At 36.0% G+C, this 13,729-nt stretch overlaps 1 protein-coding gene and 1 long non-coding RNA gene across 6 annotated transcripts in view; both read right to left on the reverse strand.

The window, feature by feature from the left end:
• Window positions 1-10,558, reverse strand: part of LOC110402372 — a 29,843-nt gene extending 19,285 nt beyond the window's left edge. For both annotated transcript variants that reach the window (XR_002441057.1, XR_002441058.1), the window contains exon 1: window positions 10,513-10,558. This is a non-coding gene — a long non-coding RNA (uncharacterized LOC110402372). The remainder of the gene's footprint in view (window positions 1-10,512) is intronic.
• The window catches only part of LOC110402371 (cytosolic carboxypeptidase 6-like), an 865,976-nt gene that overhangs the window by 753,771 nt on the left and 98,476 nt on the right, over window positions 1-13,729 (reverse strand). The window lies entirely within an intron of this gene.

The following is a 13,729-nucleotide window of genomic DNA, read 5'->3' on the forward strand; positions in this document are numbered from 1 at the left end:
AACATCCTACATCTCTCAAGTCCAAACACTGGCAGTCACTAACCAAATCATTGCCAATTCAAATGATGAAAACAACCGGCTCAAGGATAAGGTTTTGATAGACTTAGCTAGTGAGAAGTAAGATGTGAGTTGCAAAAGAACAAACAAATCTTAGGATAAAAGATCCTTCTTTCTTCAGATTTCATAATCTACATACCCTGCAAGCCTCCAAGACGAAAAATGGTCCTTGCCCTGCCCAGCTGTGCTGAGGAAAGGAACATGGCTCTCCTGTTGTTCATATTTCCTCTTCTTTACAAGACATTCTCAAAAAATCATTTTGGTGCATGATCACTATCATAAAATAAACTAAGACACCATTTTTAATTAAAGAATTAACTACACAGCAAAATGCAGCATCTCTGAGTTAATTTACTACATTTATTCATGCAGTTCCTAATTCACAAAGCATGGTCATCTCCAATACAAACAGAAGTCATTAGTGCCAATTACTAATGTTCTTATTAAAAGTTTATTAAGGAAGTGCTTTAAGGCAAACTGACTTATAGCCTCTTAGCTGTGCATTTATCTTAGAATAGCTGGATTATATCATCTTAAAACAAATGCAATATGCAAAACACAATAGGACGCTATTGTCCTATTCCTAAGTTCCTAACAGACCTTTTTAGATACTAACACTCATTTGTTAACTTGAACTCTAGATCCTTCATGATGAAAAGCTTGTCTAAAAATAATTTCTTGACTTAATCTTTAAAATACAGCAACAGTAAATAATTAAAAGACAGACTAGAATTCCTCTTTAGTAGTAAAGTGAATTTAAAAACCTATACATCTTCTAACAAGGAAAACAGCATGACTATCCAAATTTCCAGTTTCAGGGCTAAAGGCAGAATTTCACCAGCGGGGATTACACTGTCATTTGGGAGGAGCTAGAACAACAGGGAGTTACAATTGGAGTTAACAGAGAAGAGAAGCACAAAACAAGTATGAGAAAAAAAATGAAAAAAAGATGTGAAGTTCTGCGGAAGTAGATAAAAGAAGCAGTTATGAAAAGGCAGATGGGATTTTATAAAGTGAGTAAAAAATGTGCAGTAATGTGCATCTATCCTCTGAAAGAACAATACATATTGCTTGTTTCTTTTATATTATACTTTGAATGTTCCCAAACTACCATCATTTTAGAACAAAACTTGGTGCCTTCAGTACCAATCTGTAAAACATGGTACTCTGAGAACCAAGATACAGACAACAGGAAGGAAAAAAATCCAAGCATGAAATCACAGCCCTTACATAATAGTCTTCAAAGAAAATGACAGAGATTTACTATTATGTAATCCCATTTACTAAGTATTAGTTCCAATGTTTGTGCTTGAGTTCGAAAAAATGATAATTCAGAGTCACAGTAACATCAATTTCGATATCTAGATACTTACCAATTCATTATATGAAACTTTCAGCAGCTTTTTTCCCTAGAACTCTCCTCCTTTTCATATGCTACTATCTGTTGCCTGAACTCCCTGTCTCCCTACTTCTGAGCCACCTAAATTTAGCAAGAAGCATTGTTTCCTTCACTATACCCTTCCTGATGTGGTAAAGCACAGCACCCCTCACAGACACACTCATACCTTTTCCTGTAACACAGGCCAGATCTTGCACCTAGAAGAGGGGTACCAGAACCCTATGAAAACATCCACAGTATCTACAACATCAAAAGGCAGCTCAACAACAACATTCAGGTTTTAGTTGATTATAGGAGATATCTGAGAAAATTCTGTGTACTCTCTACCTCCTGGCAGGCAGAACAAATCACATATTTTGTATCTTGTGTGTTCTCCATCCTGTATTTCCCTTTACATACTCCTAACTGCTAATTCTACCTGTGTAGTCAGTCTGTTACTAAAAACAACAACAAAAATGAACTTTGAAGTCTATATATCTTTTTCTACATTCAAGAAATCCATATGGATTTCTTTTTATGTTTTCAATATGAAAAGAAGTCACTTTGGAAAAGAAAATAAGTATTTCTCTAAGGTAAAAATGAACCACGCTTAAAACTCAGTTCTTAGGTCACAACACAGTGAAAGCAGAAACTCAGAGTTGAATACTTCTGTACTGACTATGTAGTTCTACTGATCTGATTACCCACATGACACAAAGACCTCTCCTTTTAAAAAAGAAAAATGCTATTTCCCCTAGTGATTAAAATTGAATTAAAACAAAGATGGAAACAAGTTCTAAGAGTCCTAAGATAGTGACAGAAGAAATCCATTTTTGTTTGTATTCTCCTTGAATTGTCACTCACCTATTAGCAATCACACAATCGCATGCACCATGATAAAATTCATGTTGGAGAGAAAATGATAGGAATTCAGACCACACTCTAAAAACTCCCGTTGTGTGGTAGAAGTGCACTTACAAATATCATACTAAGTATTTGAAAAATGTATACGATCAAGTTGGTTGTGAAACACTTAACTTTAATAATGCCTTACTTGCAATATAAATTACTACTTGAAAACTACCATCTTAGCTTACTTAGAGCATCAGCATCTAGAAAATATAGGTGCTGAGCCAGAACATTCAAATAAAACAGAAAATTATTATGTATGCTCCAACCACTTGCACTTAGAGACACATATCCTAGAGTATTAGGCATATTGTATTTCCAATTTGAAATAAAAAAAATTGATCAAATTTCACATATTTTGAAGAAGCCATTCATAGCTTCCTTTTTTAGGAATGAATCAATAGCATCAGCATTAAAGGCTCTGACTGAGGAAAATAAAGCCAACTCATACCATTTAGAGACATGAAATTTAATATTGAGGAGAGTGACAGGAAAAAATACAGCTTTATGAAGCATGTATAAAAAACTACATCGAAATGGTTCTTTCTAATGACATCCAGTCAACAGCTTATTATTAAATATTATTTAACAAAGCTAAAGGTTCTATAAATTCTGTAACTTGGATATTTTTCTCCAAATACTTGTCAACTCATATTCCGACTTTGATATCAAAGCCTGGCCTCCAATGGTATAAACTCTGCTATAATGAGCCAGTTCTATGTATAATCTATGGAAAAAAAACATAGAAAAAAACAAAAATTCAAATAAGGATTACCTCAGAATAGTCCCATTAAAACAAAGTTCTTAACCAGATGAGCAAAATTGTACCAATAGTACAAGGATTTTGTATTTCGTTCACAGAAATGCAAATAGATATTCCAGTTCATTATAATTCCAAGTGTATTCAGTGGAATAAAATCTTTCCATTAATGGAGGCAACCTTGTTCAGCACAGTCCTCACATAGGCAAATCTCCCACTGAACTTAACATAATTGATATGGCAAGCTTTCTTTGGCAATTTTTGAGTAAACACTGAAGAAATAATGTCATTTTTTGTAGATTACATTTCTAAAAATTAATCCAGTGGAAGCTTTACCTGAAGACCCAAGAAGGTCAGGCTAGGCCCTTGGAATAAGCCATCATCCTCACTGCCAGTTTCAATTTCTCATTATTTATCACCACTTACGTATTTTATTCAAAACTTCATACTCCTTTCAGAACATTACATGCAGTCTGAACAGAAAACCTCAGCAATTCTGTGATCTTAGCTCACAGCAGTACTAGCAAGAACACATCAGAAATCCCACCAGTCTGGGTAGCCCATTACTCACTATTTACAGACTTTCAAGCACTTTTTTTTCAGTGTAACATGGCTCCTTTGTAAGCATAACATAGCAGGAGAAGGACTGAATCAGACAAAGATCCATCTAGCACAGCATCCTGTCTGTCAATGGCCATTATGGAAATGGTATTTCATTACAGTTACGGAGTGGTATTGCTCCCAGTATGCCCCAGTAGTCAGCATTTTAGTAACACGCTGAACTAGCTTGGACCTAGATTACCTTCTTCAGTAGCCCTTGGAGATGATGCCCACCATTACATTATCTAATGACTTCAATAATATATCTTTTAAACAAGATTTAGTAAAATATTCTACAGGAGCATTTTTTGCTGTGTGAAATACACTGCCAGATAACAAGACTGGGCAGCATCCAGTACAATTGTCCATGCCACTCTCAATTTAATAGATATCAGGCATATGCTTCCCCATGATCTCTCAAGAGCATTTTATTACTTATACTACAGATCTTTTTTAAAACAGATTACAGAAACTTCAGTGTGAGAATCCCATAGATTCTGGTGTGCTAACTTCCCTAAACTTCTCTAATGTGAATGAAAATGCTAATGTTGTTTAGATTATGTTACTATGTTATCCCTTTATAAGGCAAACATTTGACAGTCCTACAGATTGAAATTTCAAATAGAAGCAGAAATCCTATCAGACAAACACTTTCAGCATATTCTATCCAAGTATCCTTTTAGCCCACTACATTGTCATTACTATCTAATTTGCCACTTACATGTACATGAGTTTCTGCACTTTTCTTATGTGTGTGTTAATGCATTCAGACTTCAAGCATCATATAAAAAGCAGAAGACAACCTAAATCTAACTACTAAACATTTTACATTCCTAGCCAAATCTGGGACTGTTGCCTTCATTTAAAAGCATATACACATCCACACACACGAGCTCAGGAGCTAAAGCCAGTATTTCTGTTCTACAAAGAGACTTCTTCTAGAATTGGAATTATCAGTAGCATGCATTTCAATTCTTATTCATAAAAGTCATAGTTAAGAAGGAATAAAAATACCACAGCATATTCCTGGAAGTCCTCCTATGAGTTTTGCTGTAAAGTAACTCTGAAACTCTCTACTTACAGACTGTATGAAAAGGCCATAATGCAGAGGAAAAGTTCACTTTCTGTGTTCCACCTATGATTATCTTAGGTTTTCTGGCACATACTCAGGCACAGCAAGCGCTGCAATGATCCAAACATAACACAAGTGGTCATATAGAACCTGAAGCCTATGCTGCACTGAGTTTTCAGCTTAGAGTAGTTTCTGTATGAACCAGATGGAATAATTAAAAATTTCAAGACTATTTTACTTTTCAAATTGAACACCAAAGAAATGTGGGTCAGTTGCTAGGAATTTTCTTACCCCCACCTTGTGGCATCAAACATGTAAGTCAGTCCATATCCAGACTACGTATTTGTTCAGGTGATTAAAAGAGATTAAGATAATTGTATTATAATCTACTTTTCTATCTCTTTTGAGGGGGGAGGATCTCCTCTGATGTTGTCTCAGAATAAAATATGCTTGTTGGAAAAAGGAATTCTCAGTTTTAAGTGACAGCTGTCATATTTTGTTATGGAAGTAAAATTCTATTTAATGGGCTTGATTGTGCAATTTGCTGCACCTACCTTACATTGTGTGGGCTCACATGAGTGCGTCTGAGTAGTACTGCAGAATCAATGCCAAAATAAAAGAGAAACACGCATAGTAGAAAAGTGGAGAAAGGAGAACTATGAGGAAAAAAATACACATACATTGTGTCACAAAATCCAGACCTGGCTATGATGCAGTTTGAATCACAGCTTCAGAAGATGACTTCTCTAGAGGGCTCAAAGATAATTTACGATTATTTTAAACGGATTAGGAAATGAAACTTGTGTTTCAGCATTGAAAAGCATCTGTTTTCTCAGATCAACCTCATTCTGCCTCAGCTCTTATCAAGAAAACACAAAGTGACTCACAGAGCTTGTGCAGTACTTAACTCCAGTATTTAACTCATTAAGAACTTCTAATGCTGTCAAAATCATTTAAGTAAGAAACATACTTGAAAATTAATTGCAGTTCTATTACAAGTGTTTTATAGTACAAATCAATTACCATATCTCACAGAATTGTAGGGGTGGGAAGTGAGCTCTGCAGATCATCCAGCCCAACACCTCTGCTAAAGCAGGTTCCCTGCAGCAGGTTGCAGAGAAAAGCATCCACGTGAGTTTTGGACATCTCCACCACTTCTCCAGGCAGACTGTTCTAGTGGCTCTGTCATTCTCTTTTCAAAGGGGTTTTAACTCATGTTTGTATGGAACTTCCATAAGGTTCCAGTTTGTGCCCATTTCCCCTTGTCCTGTCACTGGGCGCCACTGAAAACCACCTGACCCCATCCACTTGACTCCCACCCTTTAGATATTTATAAACATCGATAAGATCTCCTCTGTCTTCTCCACATTAAACGTATAATTTATATGCATATATTTATGTATATATAAATAAATCAATATACAGAGGAAAAAAGATTAAGGACTAGCATTTCAATCCTGAGCGTGCAATATGCCAGGCAGTAAGGAGAGAGAATACAGGAATTGTCACCTATTGATATTTACATTTTACTATAACAAAATCTATCAGCACAAAACTGTTACTGTAAGTTTTCCCCATATATTTTTTCCCACATGTTCCATATCTGACTGAAACCTGCCCACTACCACGGCCAACCAGAGTGGATCAATGACCTCTGAAAGTTCAGGTATAAACACAAGAGGAAGGAGGAGGCACAGAAGGAAGAGTCAGTAGTTAAGGCTGAATTCCCTGTTCAGCATCCTCCACAGATTGGCCCCCAACCTACCCTTTGGGAAAGACTGTGTTGTAGCAGCAATTCTTTTCCAAGTTTCATTGTGAATGGTTTAGAAAATAAATATGTTCAAGATTCTTAAGTTAAGTTATAGTTTGTAGCTGAAGAAGAAAAGAAGTGAATTCAGTTTCATCATTTTCATTTCTTCATTGATAATGAAAAGGGCTGACAATGAATTAAAATTCAGACAAAAATCCTTTGCCTGCTTGCATGAAATGATGACTTTGCCATTAACATAGACGGAGTCAAGATGTTCACTATGTGCATGAAGATAATTTTATGGCAGAGATCGCATGCGAGTACTGCTGTAATATTATGAACTGCATTTCTATGCAATTCCCTAATGGACTTCAAAAAAAATACTATGCGATGCAATGAATTTAACCTCATCCAAAAAGAATCATCATCACTGTCAGGACAGAAATGAGTGATGTCAAGGCCAAACCACAGCTGAGTGAATGCAAAAGGATTGGTCAAAGTTTACTTTCCTGCACTTTCCTTGCTCTGCAACAAATACTGCATTTATATCCTTTCTTATGCACTTCTTTTTAGCAAGCTGACTGCAGCAAACAAAGTTAACTATTCTCTATTATAAATCTTTTAAATGCAGATAAAGAAATAGACAGGATTTGTTGTATTAGACATAGCTATTGGAAATCATTCTATTTTCCTGCAGTAGAGAGAATCATAAGGAGTGTCAGGGCTGGACTCAGTCCCAAACATCCCAGAAGACACATTACAACCCATGATGCCCAGACAATCTGAAACTGTTCATGGTGTTTGTACAGTTTTGCCTATATCTAACTGAATGATTCACCTTCTGAGCTTCAAAATGTTACACAATAATTAATTTGGATAAGTGCCTTTTCAGTCAATTATTCTTAGAAACTTACAGTTGTCTACAAACAGATGCTACTTTTAACAAAGTTAACAGTACTAGGGAAAAAAATTCTTACAGTATCAGAAGATGATGCAAATATTCACGAAGGGCAAAGCAGATGACCCAGGTAACTATAAATCCTGGGGAAAATAGAGGAAAAAGCTGATATGGGATTCAGTTGATAAAGAATTAAAGGAGAGAACATAAATAATGCCAGACAAAATGATTTTACAGGAAGTGAGACCTGTCAAAAATGATTTTATTATTTTAAACTGAAAGTGGGGTTGATCATGTTAATCTCACAGATGTAATATACCTGCACTTTTATGAACTATTTCAATCTGTGCTGCACGAAACCAACCTGAGAATCAGCCTTAGAGAATATCAGTAAGTATATATTATTTAAGTATACTTGGAACCTGCTGAACTGACAGTGAAAAAGTTTCCTGAAAACACTGGTTGCAACTATATGGTAGAGCAGACTTACTGACTGCATTTCAAAAGTTTAGGAGACTGAGAGCGCAGAGCTAAGTCAGATCAATACCACAAACTCTGGAAAATACAGCAAAACTGAACTTGGAGATCTCAAGTCAGTTCATAGTCAAAAGCTGGTTTAAAATGAACGTTATGGCAATACAAGTTATTTATTCTCATGAGAAAGCATTACACTTTTTATGAGCGGTCCTCCAAATACTTCAGAGGAGCATTACAGAAAACAGAAGTATTTAAGGGAAATGGTAAGCATATGAGATCTGGAATAAACATATAGGGAAAGAATTAGAATCAAGCACAGTTTTATGTTCTGCACCATATGAATTAGTTACTAATTATGAAAATGTTCCTCAGTTTCATAAGTGATACTGCCTGTACTATTTCATCCTTTGCCATAGATTTTGAGAAGCAATTTATGTATTTTCATTATACTAGGCTGTTAGCACTAATCGATGTTAATATACTAAATTATTTCTTAAATTACTGCGTGTAATCAGTTTTAAATTCAACTATGCTGTTTTGCTCATGATGGCCTCATAGTACAGGTATGCCTTTGTCTACACAATGACTATAGTGTGCTCAATACTGAGTTTAAAACAGTCTGAAGTGTTCATAAACATGTTGCATATTTATTTATGCAAGTCCAATGAGATTTCTTCTCTCTCAGACAAGATTTGCTATAGTGTTTCAAGTAAGAATGAAGACCAAACATTTCTACTGCTGTTAGAAAAGTTAAGGATGTTGCCACAAGAAGTGTTCACATTCTCTAAAGAATCAGGCTTGTTACGTAATGGATTTTTTTTTCCAAGTATCATTATATGTTGTTCACAAGACAGATATATTGCATTTATTTAATTCAGCTATGCTTCTTTAATAGCTTTCAACTAAATTTTGAAGTACTACTGCAAATTGCATGTAGATAATTTTCAGATTAGAATTTTTGTCTTTCAGCAATGATATAGATATTATTTCATCATCTTTATTGCAGAAAAAGACAAAGTAATTTTCCAAAGCACCTAAGCTTACAAGCAATTTATGTGCTTCTGAAAATGGGAGTTCTGCTTCTACATTGTTGGGCAATTTTGAAAGTTTTTTCCAGTCTCATCCACCTGCTCCAACTTAGTGAAGATCATAAATAATCCCAAGCTCTTTCCTCGCAGCATTGTAAATTACTGCACTAAAGCCTCAACATGACAGTAGGAGTGCACAAGATCTACCTCATACAAAACAGAGTTGCAAATAACCCTTTTTTTTTTTCTGTCAGAAATTCCAAACCCACAGCAAGCAACTTAACCAGAAGATTCTCACAGGTGCTCCTATTTGTATCATTATTTCAGATTGCAATTTACAGAATGGCTGAGTAGTCTCAGCTGCAACTGAAGAAAATAAGGTGTATACATCAAAGTACTGCATACCAGTGAGTCCTCAAACAAAGCAAGTCTCAAGTATTCCAAACTGGGCATATACAGTATGCCTGACATTTCTCTATGCTTGAGAGCAGAAATAGTTTGTCCTCAAGGAACATGCTTTGAGGTGTCAATTTATTTCCAATTGTAGGATATTCCAGTCTTACAGTAATGAATGCTACAGAAAAGCCCATAAGGAAGTTAATTATTCTGCCTTTAGCATAGCATTTAAATAGTGTATAGTAAACAGGATATATTGTAGCCTGGAAGCACATAGTGAACATGATAAAAAAAATACTGGATCACTACTCATTAAATTACTACCTCGTACTTGAAAACAATGTGAGATTACGTACTTAGAGACTGTACAACACCACATGCTCACATGGAAGTCTACATGGACAACCCACAGCACAGCAACCTCTCCAGTTACACAGCAGCCTGTCGTCAGTCCTCACGCTTTTCAGAGGTGCCATCCTTATCCAGTATTTGTTGTACCTCAGCTTTGCATATCTCTTCCTTCACTTATTGGCTTTTATCATAACCCTGAATTTTCACAACTTTACAAGCTCTTAACACCACCAAGCCCTCAGTCTTAAAAACGTCACTTGCTATTACAAGGTCTGTAAAAGTAGAACATCCTGCTTTCTAATCCCAAAACCCATCCTCTATCTTCCCCATCCTCCAGTTTCTATTACCTGATTGTCAGTCCCTACTATATCAGTCCCATGAAGATGCTTACGAGCATATCTCTCAAAAACAACTGTTTAGTCCTTTGCTCCCCCGTGGAACAAAGCTGCATCCAATCACACATTTAAATTAAAACCACAGGCAGCCTAGCTTTCAAATGTGAGACACCACAACTTCAGGAATATTCTTTTCTTAGCGTGTTTGGTGGGTTTAAAATATAAAAGACATGTTAGTATTTTAAAATTTGATGTATTTCACAACAACTCAAAGAGCCAACCAGAATTTTTCTCTTTCACACTCCCACTTTATGTTAAAGAAGCAACTTTGCTTTAAAAATCTTTCTTTGCCGTTTTAAAACTTTAAGAGTAATTTTTGACCTCTATATTCAGACGTTAGTCCTTCAGAACAATGCAATTGATTCTGTTAAGTTCTTTGCAATACCAGGCAAAGTATCATCACAAATATCAATAATGATATATAGGAAAAAGTTGACTCACCCAACCAATGATAGGATCTTCTACCTACAGACCTCTTCTTCTCAGGAAATAGCCCTTCAATAGTTCCTCACTTCAGAGGCTAGCCCTTAAATGAGTGCAGCGAGGGGTGGACCCTGGGTTCACCTGGGAAGCACAAGTGAATTGCTTGCACCTGTGCTTCCTAGGCTAGCCACCCCCTTCACCAGGTGCTCAATCATCAATCATTTCAAGCTGTGACATAACAGTTCCCTTACGCCAGTATTCTGGTGGTTTTCAGTATATAGGCCCATAGTAAAAAATAGCATTAAAGATATCATTCTAGAGTTCTAGTTTATTGTCTTTCCATGATGTTCATATCTAATTGTTTATTACTGGTGAAGAGAGAATTGTTCTAACTGTCAGCCATGTAAATGCAACCTGTGGTTTGAATGACAAGCCAGGCTCTTCCTGGCTCATGCTCTTTCTGGCTCATACATCTTAAATATATAAAAAAAATAAAATAAAAGGGAGTTGAACTTACTAACATGCACCACATGGAAATACAGGCTAGCTCACTTACCCATCCATGTGGATGCTCTATTCTGAACTTTCCTTGAGATTAAACTCAAGCTCAGATACTATGGTGATCACCCAGGTGCAAACTGAAAATTGCCAGAAACTTTCTCATTCTGTGCTTCTATCTCTGGTGAATTACACTAACACCTTTTGACAGAAATGTTATCTTGTTCTCTGTTTCAGCGCCTAAACTAATAGAATGAAGTTATAGTACATCACTGTGTAGCAACCAATGGTAAGTGCTTACTTCTTAATAGCAAGTACTACATCACTTTGCACATCCTGCTAATGTTCTGTATACCAAACAAATTGACACAAACAAGCATATACCCTATACATACTATTTTTCTATGGAAATGTTAGAAAATTACTGTATGTATTTTTTCAAGAGAATAGGCTCATTAACTCATTGGGTCTCAAAAAAAAATTGCATTGAAAGAGTTTGCAGCAATTTAATGAAAGAGTCTACAGGCACAGCTGAGACATCTTTGTTCCTGGCTTTCAGATTGAAATGCCAAGTAAGTTATTTGAATAATCCTAGTACCTTTCTAAGTTAAATGAGGCAATATGACCTACTGGTATGAACACAAAACCCAGAACCCTTTTCTAATAAGACTACGCAGTGGATTTTTCTGCATGATCATAATCAGCTCGTGTAGATTTTATGAACTAAAGGAACCAAAAGTCTTGCACACCTTGCAGTTTCTTTACAGCACTGAAGGTAAATAAAAGTACCATTTAGACCAGACTGATTACCTCTCTGAATTTATTCTTTTTATCTCTTCACACAAGAATCCTTGAGGATTTAAGGTTAGCTTTGGAAAGACATGCTGACTTCCTAATTCCCACTCACTTTTATGAGGAAAGGATCAAAATCTCCCTGAAATCAGTGCCAAAATATCTAATATTGTAAGAAATCAATGGAATTTTAAGTAATGGCTGCATTAAAAATCACTAACACTTACTAGAACTTTATTATTATGCACATATTTCTTAAACTGATGAAATAAGCAAGCCAGATGCCTGCAACCCATGTAAGCAAAACAAATATCCTTCCTCTTCCCTATTGTGAAGTAGGCATCAGAACAAAGATAGATACTTAAAAAAAAAAAAAAAAAAAAAAAAAAAGACTTCCTTTCCCTTAGCACTACTATTCCATGGTTATATTTCTCAGGTCACAGTTACAGCAAGAAACTGCCATTTGCACTGCATGAAAGTGGGAAGATGAAATCATACTCCCTCACCATGCACTGACTCCCCTGTTTATCTCCCTTTCAACCTTTGTTTAAGGAGATATGAAAACATTGGGATTTGTTATAAGCCTTGAGAATTATGTAGAGAGGACAAAACATTTCATTATTGTTGCGCAACAAGCAGGCACACACAGAAAATTTAAATACACAGTACATTTGAAGCTCTTTGAATCACACAAAAGGCCTTTAATCTTCGTAATCACATAGAGAATGGACCAAGTATTTTAACATAGTCAAAAATGTTTAACTAACTTTACAGTAAAAAAAAAGTGCTTTCTTTGAATGGAATTCCGGGTATCATTTGCATGCATGGCCTCTTATTCTTTCACTGGGCATCACAGAGAACAGCTGTCTTCTTTACACCTTGCCACTGGGTATTATACACATTGATAAGACCACCAAACAGCCAATCCAGTTTGTTTAAATGTTCCCTAACTGGATACTCTCACATCCTTTCTTGCACCACACTTCACCGTTAATATCAGGGACCTGGGATTCCTGAAAGTTGCTGTTAACAACAAAGACTGAGAAGTTCAAATATCCTTAGTCTTCCCTGTGCCTTTTATCCCCTGTCCTATTTGGGGTTTAGAAATGTTTTCCCTTGTCTTTTACTGCTAAGTACTCGTATTAAGTTTCCTTGCTGTCATTCAGGTCCCTCACCAGGTTCAACTCCGGGTGAGCTTTAGCTTTCTAAATGCCATCCCTGCATGTTCAGTGTCTTTATATTTCTCCCAGGTCACCTGTCTTTGCTTCTACTTACAGTGTGTTTGGAGGAGATGATTCTTAAAAGTCAGCCATCCCTCCTAGATCTCTCTTCTCTCCAGAGCTGTAACCCATGGGTTTCTCCTAGGCAGGACCCTAAATATACAAAAGAATGAGATTCTTCTCTTTTGTGTTTTTCTGTCCTCTCAGGAGGTTGCATCATGTTGTCCTCTCTTTTCAGGACTTCAATTTGACAGTGGTGGGAGAGATGTAACTGTTAATTTTATTCAGTGGTAAGATATATAGTGTTGGCTTTTGTTTTTTTTCTGAGCCCTTTATGAACTAAATTTCTCTGGAAATTTGACTGTAACCTCTTTTTAACAGTAATGGATGTTTCACTTTGAATAAAACTCTGTGAAGGGAATACTGGTCTTTTCTGTGCCAGTACCTTAAATTCACTCCACTTCACCTCTTGAATTCTCAAGTCACATGACACTACAATAATTCAATATTTTAACCACGAATTATTACATCTAAACTTTAGAAATCTACTTATGGCCGTTAACATTCTTTTACTGAGGTTCACTGAAACTTATTAGGGCTATAAACACATTAGTGAAATATTGCTGGTGAGAATTTTAGTGAAGCAAAGTCAAGAAATGAATTTGTAATTATTGTTCTGCACGTGAACCAGTGCATAAGAATAACCTAACAGACACACATATTGG

Source organism: Numida meleagris, chromosome 7 (genome assembly GCF_002078875.1).
Source record: "Numida meleagris isolate 19003 breed g44 Domestic line chromosome 7, NumMel1.0, whole genome shotgun sequence".
NCBI classification, from domain to species: domain Eukaryota; kingdom Metazoa; phylum Chordata; class Aves; order Galliformes; family Numididae; genus Numida; species Numida meleagris.